Raw genomic sequence first — 11,192 nt, 5'->3', positions numbered from 1 at the left:
GTCCTCTCAGTGAAAATGTTCCAAATGCGCTGTCACCGCACGGCTAATCAGTTGTTGGTTCTCGATCATGTTGGAATTGGATCCATTGATCCTTTTGCATCTGTCACTACCCTCAACACTCGCGAGTTTGAAGCTCGTCACAGTCATCCCTTCCCAGATCCTACTCGGAATACCACAGACAAGGTTTAAACTTTCCGGATCTCAGGAATGGCCGCCAATTGATTCTAGTCTATACCACGAAGGTTCTAATCTTAGATTAGAAACCCAAGAGATACACATTCAAGCTTGTTTGCATGTAGAATGGAGGTGGTTGTCAGGCATGCGTTCATAGGTGAGAATGGTGATGAGTGTCACGGATCATCACATTCATCATGTTGAAGAACGAATGGATATCTTAGAACAGAAATAGGCATGAGTTGAATAGAAAAACAATAGTACTTTGCATTAATTCATGAGGAACAGCAGAACTCCACACCTTAATCTATGGTATGTAGAAACTCCACCGTTGAAAATACAAAAGTGATAATGGTGATCATTGGCTTTGGCCCCAGAGAGGGAACCAGAAGAACCAAGATCAAAAGTATGATCAAGTCTGTAAAAAGTATAAGCATGGCTGAATGGCCAGCCTCAAAGGTCTAAGGACTAAACGTCCCAAGATATCAAAATACAATAGTAAAAGGTCCTATTTATAGATAACTAGTAGCCTAGGGTTACAGAAATAAGTAATTAATGCAGAAATCCACTTCCGGGCCCACCTGGTGTGTGCTTGGGCTGAGCATTGCAGCTTTCAGGTGTAGAGACTTTTCTTGGAGTTAAACGCCAGCTTTGGTGCCAGTTTGGGCGTTTAACTCCAGCTTTTATGCCAGTTCTGGCGTTTTGACGCCAGAATTTCTATGCTGACTTGAAACACCGGTTTGGGTCATCAAATCTCAGACGAAGTATGGACTATTATATATTGCTGGAAAGCCCAGGATGTCTACTTTCCAACGCAATTCAGATCGCGCCAATTGGGCTTCTGTAGCTCCAGAAAATTCACTTCGAGTGCAGGGAGGTCAGAATTCAACAGCATCTGCAATCCTTTTTCAGCCTCTGAATCAGATTTTTGCTCAGGTCCCTCAATTTCAGCCAGAAAATACCTGAAATCACAGAAAAATAGACAAACTCATAGTAAACTCCAGAAATGTGATTTTTAATTAAAAACTAATAAAAATATAATAAAAACTAACTAAAATATCCTAAAAACATACTAAAAATAATGCCAAAAAGCGTATAAATGACGAAACATGCTAAAAACTTATGAAAACTTAATAAAAATTAAACGAAACACGCTAAAAACTATATGAAAATGACGTCAAAAAGCGTATAAAATATCCACTCATCACAGCTAGAAGAGATGGAGGTGCAGTAAGATCTGGTAGCTAACATGATGGCAATAGACGGTAGGGAGTGTTTTGATCTGAAGGATAGTATGGTAATTCAAGACGCAGTTTTCAATGATTCAAATATGGCATGTTTATAACAAAATTATCCAATCACACTAACCGTTCCATATGGGTGCACCAGGGTAAATGGGAAGGTGGATTATGTGGAATTTGATTTGATTGAGGAGATGGGGTCAGAGAGAACAGTTTCACAGGAATTAGAAGTGGGTGTACGTGGAAAGCATAACGGGGTGTATAAAGAAGTGGTAATAATGAAATGGATGTACACTATGGGTTAACAAATAAAAACTTTAGTTCTGATGGGTGTGGTTTGGGCCTATTAAAAAGTAGCCCAAAACTAAAAGGAAGAGGAGCTGGGCCTATCGAGGATGGGGCTCTTCAAGGGTTGACTTTCGAGGAGGGTGAGGCTGAACCTAGTTAGGTGGTAACAAGGCGGGTCAGAGGGCTTCATCAAGCTTCACGGGTGGATAAAGGAAGGGAGAACTTAGAGCGGACAGTAGCGACGCAAGTGGGTATGGAACCTGCTGAGGCAAGCATGCGCAGCCCAGGGGCATCTTCACGTTGCTTGCATCATCGCCTAGATGGTTGTAGCGACTGCCACGGCGCCAAGATGAGGTGTGTATGGCGTGAGCAGTGGCCGAGTATGACGGTACCTCGAGGATGTTGGGATGCACTGATGAACTGAATATTGATGGTTTAGAATTCACAATAAATTCTCATTGCAAGTATAGTTTCTAAACCAAGCAATAATCATTTCATACAAAAATTTGTTTGTCACTTAAACAAAACCCAATAAAATTGATGATCGAAGTATTGAAACCTCGGGTCGTCTTCTCAAGGAATTGCAGGGAGGTATGAATTATTATTGGTTATGAGTAAAAGTGTATTTTTGGGTTTTTGAAATAAGGAACAAGTAATTTAAATGGCAAGAAAAATAAATTAATAATTATAAAATAAACTCTTGGCAAAGTATGAGAATTTGGAAGTCCTATCCTAGTTGTCCTTATCGATGGTAATGAGAATTAAGTTTTAATCCCACTTAGTTAACCTTTCCTAAACAAAGGAAAGTCAAGTGGACAAATTAGTTTGATCTTCAGGTCCTAGCCAATTCCTAAGAAAGGACTAGAGTTATAGGAATTCAATTCAATTAGCAAAAATAACAATTACCAATCACGATGAGTTTGATAACTCAAGAGTCTCCAATTAATCAATTAAAGCCAAGAATATAAAAGGCTAAATAAAAATCATAAATCTGAAATACCTCAATTGCATTAATAACAGAAAATCAATCTAAACATAAAGAGTTCATAAACTAAATTGATAAAATAAATAAAAGGAACATTGAACCTGGAATTCGAGAAGAAGAAATCCTAAATCTTTTAAGAGGAATCCTAATCCTAAATCCTAAGAGAGATGAGAGAACCTCTCTCTCTAAAAACTACATATAAATTATAAAAAGTGAATAATGGAAGACCTCTTCATAAATGGATGCATTCTCCCACTTTATAGCCTCTAATCTGAGTTTTCTGGGCTGAAAACTGGGTCAAAAATAGCCCAGAAATCGCCCCCAGTGATTTCTGGTACGTACAGGTTGCGGGAAAGTGACGCGGAAGCGTCGTCCACGCGTTTGCGCAGATTGGGTTTTTGCCAGGTCACGCGTCCGCGTGATCCACGCGTTCGTGTCACCTGGCTTCGAAGCAGCTATAAAAAATTATATATCGTTGCGAAGCCCCGGACGTTAGCTTTCCAACGCAACTAAAACTGCATCATTTGAACCTCTGTAGCTCGAGTTATGACCGTTTGAGTGCGAAGAGGTCAGGCTGGACAGCTTAGCAGTTCCTTCAACTTCTTGTATTCCTTCCACTTTTGCATGCTTCGTTTCCATCCTCTGAGCCATTCCTGCCCTGTAATCTCTGAAAACACTTAACACACATATCAAGGTATCGAATAGTAATAAGATAAGATTAAACATATCAAAATTAAGACCAAAGAAGCATGTTTTCAATCATAGCACAAAATCAGGAAGGAAAATGTAAACTCATGCAATTACATGCATAAGTGAGTAAAGAATTGATATAAACCACTCAATTGAGCATAAGATAAACCATAAAATAGTGGTTTATCAACCTCCCCACACTTAAACATTAGCATGTCCTCATGCTAAGCTCAAGAGAAGCTATAAAGGAGTGAAGAGAAATGGTAGAATGTATGAAATGCAACCTATCTATATGAATGCAACTACATGCAAAATGTTTCTACCTACTTGGTTAAAAGTAAATAAGTCCTGCAAGACAAATATGAATCAAATTCCACTAATTCAAATTATACAATAAAAGACAAGTAAACTTGGAAGAAGATAGCTCATGAAAGCAGGGAACATAGAATTAAACATTGAACCCTTACTGGTAGTGTATATCACTCTAACTCTCAAGTGTCTAGGGTCAATCACTCTACTCTTCCCTAGTCATGATTTCTCAACCTTGTTCTTCATCTAACCAATCAACAAATATTTAGTATACCAATGCAAACATCATGAGGTCTTTTCAGGGTTGTAATGGGGCTGAGATAAAGGTAAGGATACTTTATATAATTTAAAATGCTTTACCTAGCTACCCAAATTTTTTTCACTTTTGTATTACATGCTCATGTATCAAACTTATTTTTGAATTTTGTCCCATGTGCATTGATTCTTTTTATTTTGCATTTGGGGTAATATTTTTTTATCCCCTTATTTAATTACTTAATAATTTTTTTTATGCACATGGTAGTTTAATTTATTTTGATTTCAAATGAGCATGCTTCCCAAATTTTTTAGATAACTTATTCAATTTAATTCCCTTCTCTCTCTTTTTTTTTTTCTATCATCCCATGTTCCCATAAAATTTCCCATTCTTAAATTTTATACAATATCTATCTTAATCTAACCAAGGATTCAACTTGGGATTTTTATTTTGTTTTTCTGCTTAAGGCTAGTAATGTGGTTATAAAATAGAAGAGGGGGTAGAAAGGCTCAAGGGGGCTAACAAAAGTGATTGAAAGGGTAGGCTATTTGGGATAAGTGAGCAAAAACAAGTAATGGCCTCAATCATATGCAAGCATGTAAATACACTAAATAATGGACATATAGAATGGAATAAAGCAAAGATTGCAATTATAGAGAAGAAAACACACAAGAATAAAAATTTATGGTTAAATAATGTAACCATATAAATAAGCTCAAAATTTCATAGGTTGTGTGTTCTTTGGCTCAAAAACCATGTTCCAAATACAACTTCCAAACAAGTTTAACACAAATTTTTCAATTTAAATTAGTGAAATACTATAAAAATTTCTTGAAAAAGAAAATATTACTTCAACCAAGTAGTAACTAAATGCATAAAATCAAACAAACATGCAAATGCAGCAATTAACAAATTAACATTGGTGTTGAAAAAAAAGTAACTAACCCACGGAGATCGGTATCGACCTCCCCACACTTAAAGATTGCACCGTCCTCGGTGCATGCTAAGATGTACAAGTGGACGGGCTGCTCCAACTGATGCCTTTCTCTATAGATTGTGCAGATTGACTTGCCTGTCTCTCCAGTTAGAAGCTTTCCCTTTTCCCTTCCTCGGTGGCCATCCTGAAAGAAGAGAAAAAGAAGGAAAGTAACCCAGAAATAAAGATAAGAACATAAATAAAATATGGGTGTTAATGCCAAATAATAAAGGTCTCAATTACATGGTAGCTACAACATGCAAGTGACAAAATAGTGGAAGCAAATGGCATATCAATAGTGCAAAAGTTACAACAATGGGGGAGAGAGTGTGGGTAATGCAAGATAGTGTAAGTGCATATCAATGCAAAAGGAATATCAGTATTATAAAAATTAGCATTGACTTAAGAATAATAATACCCAATCAGAATAAAACAAGTCATGAAGCACCAGAATAATGCAAAAAAAAGATGCAATAGTTAAAGAAGAGAATTTTAACACCAATGGAAAAGGAAAAAGAAAGTAAGAAAAGAGGAAGAAAGAAATAAGAAGGGAAAGAAAAGATTTAGATTTGGGGAAGAAAAGATAAGATATCTTGGCTGATCTGGATAAGCTGTGCAGCGCAGGCGACGCGAGCGCGTGGGTCTCGCGTTCGCGCGGATAGCGCTTCTCTGAAGTGACGCAGACGCATGGGTCACGCGTTCGCGTGGAGTGATTTGTGCCAATAGCGCGAGGGCAGCCTCACGGTCGCGCAACTCTCTGTTTTAAATGCATTTTGCCAAAAATCTGGGTGACGCGGTAGCGTGGTTGACGTGATCGCGTGAATGGCCATACTTTGAAAAACGATGCGGACGCGTGGGGCACGCGTTCGCGTGGTGGGGCTTGTGCTTCTAGCGCGGTTTCAGCCCCACTCCATCGCAACTTGCTGCCATACACCTTTTGACGTCGATTTTACAGGGTCACGCGTTCGCGTGGGTGACGCGGACGCGTGGGAGGCTATTTCGCAAATGACGCAAACGCATCAGCGATGCGGTTGCGTGATCATATTTGTGCCTAAGGCACGCCTCTAGCCACGCTTTCGTGTGACTCTCTATTCACTTTTCTTTTTTTCCTAATGCACCTCTGACGCGGACGCGTCAGCGATGCTTACGTGTCGCGGGCGTGTTTTTTTTTTTTAATGTAAAAAATGTAGAATGCAGAATGAAGATGCTTATGCAAAATTTATGAATGACCACTAATAAAAATGAAAATAAAATAAAATAAAACTAAGAATAAAAATGAAAGATCATACCATGGTGGGTTGTCTCCCACCTAGCACTTTTAGTTAAAGTCCTTAAGTTGGACATTTGGGGAGTCTTTTGTTATGGTGGCTTATGCTTGTACTGATCCTTGAATCTCCACCAATGTTTGCAATTCCAGTATCCTCCGGGATCCCAAACTAGGCGCAGAAAGCCTTCAAGCAGGTTAAAGCAAGTGACAAGGCCCCAAGAATGTTGATTTCTAGACTGAATTCCGGGGTCCTAAACCTTGCTTTTGCACCCGTCTTCTTGTTGATCATTAGTGTTCCAACCAGGTGGCAGGCAATCTAAATTCTCACTAAAGCGGCCAAACAACTTCATAGACCCATTCAATTTAGTATTCTTCCAACCATGATAATTCAGCCGTGAGCTACCTACCATAATGAACCTAGGATTGTGTTGCCAACCACTAACCATCTTCCTCTTACTCTTAAAGCCACAAAGAGCTCTAAGCTGACCATCTGTCTCAAATAGCCTATATTCAAGTGGGAAAGTAAAAGTTAAGGATATGAATTTTAACCACTTGAATGTTGTATTGGATGGTAATGGCTTTGGGGAGAGGTCTCCAACAACTTTGGCAAGGTGATTTCAAGCTCCATTCCCTTGTGCTCTTCCTTGACAACTTCCACCTCTTTGCGAGCTTCTTCAACCTCTTCCTCTTGGTAGCTTTCTTCCAAATCAAACTCTTTTTTATGGCTTACTAAGGGCATGGGAGGTTGTGCTTCCTCTTCTTTAATCTCCATCTCTTGATCAACCTCTGCAAAATCTTTAACCATGATATGCCTTGGAGGTTGTACACCCTCTTCAACATCAAACTCAAACTTCTCGGCGGAATCCTGTACAGTTCTCAATTCCCATGGAGGTTTAGCATCTCCTAAATCTTCAACCATTTCTTCCTCTGCAACTATTATGGATTCCTCCACTTGTTCCAATACAAAGCCATGTTCCTCATTGTCCACCGAAGTTTCTAGTGTCTCCTTCATGCTACGCTTTTCTTTTGATTCTCCACATGCAACCATGGGAGTACTTTGAGTGCTCAAATGTTGAGAAGCTAATTTATTTACTACCTCAGTTAAGGCAGTCGCGAGTTCCAATACATCCCTTTGCATCTTCTCTTGCCCTTGAAGAAGACCATGAAGGATGTCATCCATTGGAGATTGGGGTGGATATGAGGGTTGATTATTTTGGAGAAAGGGTTCATAATAGGAAGGTGGTTCTTCTTGATAAGGATATGGAGATGGTGAATATTGAGGTGGTGGTTCTGGGTGTGGTTCATATGGTGGTTGGTGTGGTGGATATAGGTTAGGGTCATATGGTGGTGTTTGGTGGTAAGGGACTTGTGAGTATGGTGGTTCAAAATTACATGGAAGAGGAGGTTCAGAGGTATTTTGTGGTGGGTGTTGATTGTCACCAAGAGGTCCACCATAACCATTGTCTTGGTGCGCATCATAGAATGGTTCTTGATAGTGCCTTGGAGGTGGTTGTCGCCAAGAGGGTTGATCAAATCCTTCTGGCTCCTCCCATCTTTGATTGTCCCATCCATGACCCAAGCTTTCATTGTAATCTCCTCTTTCTGTAACATGATTGTAACTAAACTCATAGCCAAAGGGGTGAGAATTCATAGTAGCTAATAAAAATTAAAAATAAAAACAAATAAACAAGCAAAGGAAAATAAAATAAAATAAAATAAATAAGAGAAAAAATTTGAAATTTGAAAATTGAATTTTAAAATTTGAATTTTAAATTTTGAAATTTGAATTTTTTGAAATTTGAAATTTGAAATTTGAATTTGAAATAATATAAGATAAGATTTTTCAAAAAGAAATGATTTTTTTGAAAAAAATTGAATTTTGAAATTTAAAACGAAGATAAGATAAGAAAAAAAATTTTAAAATTAAAAATCTGAAATTTTTTTTTCGAAAATATATCAATTTAAAAGCAAATATTTACAATAACCAATAATAAGGCACACGTTTGCAGTTCCCCGGCAACGGCGCCATTTTGATGAACGAAACTCTCGCGCGATCTAGAGTTTTCACAAATATATTCACGTTGTAAGTATAGCTTCTAGACCGACAAGAATTCCTTTCTTACAAAAGTTTTGGTTGTCACTTAAACAAAACCCAATAAAATTAATAACCGAAGTATTGAAACCTCGGGTTGTCTTCTCAAGGAATTGCAGGGAGGTATGAATTATTATTGGTTATGAGTAAAAGTGTATTTTTGGGTTTTTGAAATAAGGAACAAGTAATTTAAATGGCAAGAAAAATAAATTAATAATTATAAAATAAACTCTTGGCAAGGTATGAGAATTTGGAAGTCCTATCCTAGTTGTCCTTATCGATGGTGATGAGAATTGAGTTTTAATCCCACTTAGTTAACCTTTGCTAAACAAAGGAAAGTCAAGTGGACTAATTAGTTTGATCTTCAGGTCCTAGCCAATTCCTAAGAAAGGACTAAAGTTATTGGAATTCAATTCAATTAGCAAAAATAACAATTACCAATCACGATCAGTTTGATAACTCAAGAGTCTCCAATTAATCAATTAAAGCCAAGAATATAAAAGGCTAAATAAAAATCATAAATCTGAAATACCTCAATTGCATTAATAACAGAAAATCAATCTAAACATAAAGAGTTCATAAACTAAATTGATAAAATAAATAAAAGGAACATTGAATCTGGAATTTGAGAAGAAGAAATCCTAAATCCTTTAAGAGGAATCCTAATCCTAAATCCTAAGAGAGAGGAGAGAACCTCTCTCTCTAAAAACTACATCTAAATTATGAAAAGTAAATAATGGAAGACCTCTTCATGAATGGATGTATTCTCCCACTTTATAGCCTCTAATCTGGGCTTTCTTGGCCGAAAACTAGGTCAAAAACAGCCCAGAAATTGCCCCCAGCGATTTCTGGTACGTACAGGTTGCGGGAAAATGACGCGGAAGCGTCGTCCACGCGTTTGCGCGTATTGGGTTTTCGCCAGGTCACGCGTCCGTGTGATCCACGCGTTCGCATCACTTGGCTTCGGGGTAGCTATGGAAAATTATATATCGTTGCGAAGCCCCGGACGTTAGCTTTCCAACGCAACTAGAACTGCATCATTTGGATCTCTGTAGCTCGAGTTATGACCCTTTGAGTGCAAAGAGGTCAGGTTGGACAGCTTAGCAGTTCCTTCAGCTTCTTGTATTCCTTCCACTTTTGCATGCTTCCTTTCCATCCTCTGAGCCATTCCTACCCTGTAATCTCTGAAAACACCTAACACACATATCATGGCATCGAATAGTAATAAGAGAAGATTAAACATATCAAAATTAAGACCAAAGAAGCATGTTTTCAATCATAGCACAAAATCAGGAAGGAAAATGTAAACTCATGCAATTACATGAATAAGTGAGTTGAGAATTGATATAAACCACTCAATTGAGCATAAGATAAACCATAAAATAGTGGTTTATCAACCTCCCCACACTTAAACATTAGCATGTCCTCATGCTAAGCTCAAGAGAAGCTATAAAGCAGTGAAGAGAAATGGTAGAATGTATGAAATGCAACCTATCTATATGAATGCAACTACATGCAAAATGTTTCTACATACTTGGTTAAAAGTAAATAAGTCCTCCAAGTCAAATATGAATCAAATTTCACTAATTCAAATTACACAATAAAAGACAAGTAAACTTGTAAGAAGATAGCTCATGAAAGCAGGGAATATAGAATTAAGCATTGAACCCTGACTGGTAGTGTATGTCACTCTAACTCTCAAGTGTCTAGGGTTAATCACTCTACTCTTCCCTAGTCATGCTTTCTCAACCTTGTTCTTCATCTAACCAATCAACAAATATTTAGTATACTAATGCAAACATTATGAGGTCTTTTCAGGGTTGTAATGGGGCTGAGGTAAAGGTAAGGATATATATATATATATATATATATATATATATATATATATAAGGCTAAGTGAGCTAACAAAGGGAATCCTTGATTAGTCTAAGATCTCACCTAACATATACATACTTTATAGGAGGAGTCGGCCTAAGAAGCACAACAAAGTATGTAAAAGTTTTATTAAATGATTTTTAGCAGTTGGAATATTAGGGAGTTGCAGGGAGATGGTAAATTTAGTAAGGTGAAAAATTTGAAGAAAAATTATAATTTTAACATGTTAAGGTTACTTGAAACTAAAAGGGAGGTGTTGTCTGAGTTTGATGTTGTACGAATTTGGGAGAATGGTACAGTGGGTTGGGAATATGTGGAATCTACAGGTGCTTCGGGGGGTTTGCGGTTAATTTGGGACGAAGAGCTATTTATATCTAGTAATTGTTATAAAGGAGAGAGATGGTTGTGCGCTGAATGAGTGTTGGTGAAAAGTAATTTTAAGTGTGCTTTTTATTTGGTGTATGGGGCGCATGTACGGGATGAGAAGCTGGTAGTGTGGGAGGAGTTGAGTTATATTGCGGGGTTGTATCAGATTCTCTTTTGCTTCATAGGAGATTTTAATGAAATATTACAAGTGGAAGATCAGAAAGGGGCATGTAATATTCCTGCTTCTGTGGAAGAGTTTAAGATCTGGGTGTAGGATATGCAGTTAGTGGAATTTGTTCATCATTTACTCCTGTGTTGTGAGTTTTCTTGGCAGGTGTGGTGCGCTTGGTTGAGGTGTTTTCATAAAGATTGGGCTGTTTCGGGCATCATCAAAGAACTGTCTGAGAGTTGGATGGGAATATCTAGTAGAAAAGATGAGCAGAAGATGTGGTTGACTAGGTTCTTTGCAGTGATTTGGAACATTTGGTTGGAACGCAATGACAGAATTTTCAACAATAAAGAAACAGGTGTTGAGAGTATTTAAAGAAAGACATTTTTGAGTTACAAGAAGTAGAGTGGTTTCGATCTTTTTGATTATTAATGACAATGCCGGAGATGACATTGGATTATTTTGTTGTGTTATCTTTGTTTTTTTTTTTTTTATTTGACTTCG

This window comes from Arachis ipaensis, chromosome B03 (assembly GCF_000816755.2).
Source record: "Arachis ipaensis cultivar K30076 chromosome B03, Araip1.1, whole genome shotgun sequence".
NCBI lineage: Eukaryota > Viridiplantae > Streptophyta > Magnoliopsida > Fabales > Fabaceae > Arachis > Arachis ipaensis.
This window is presented reverse-complemented; position numbering follows the sequence as displayed.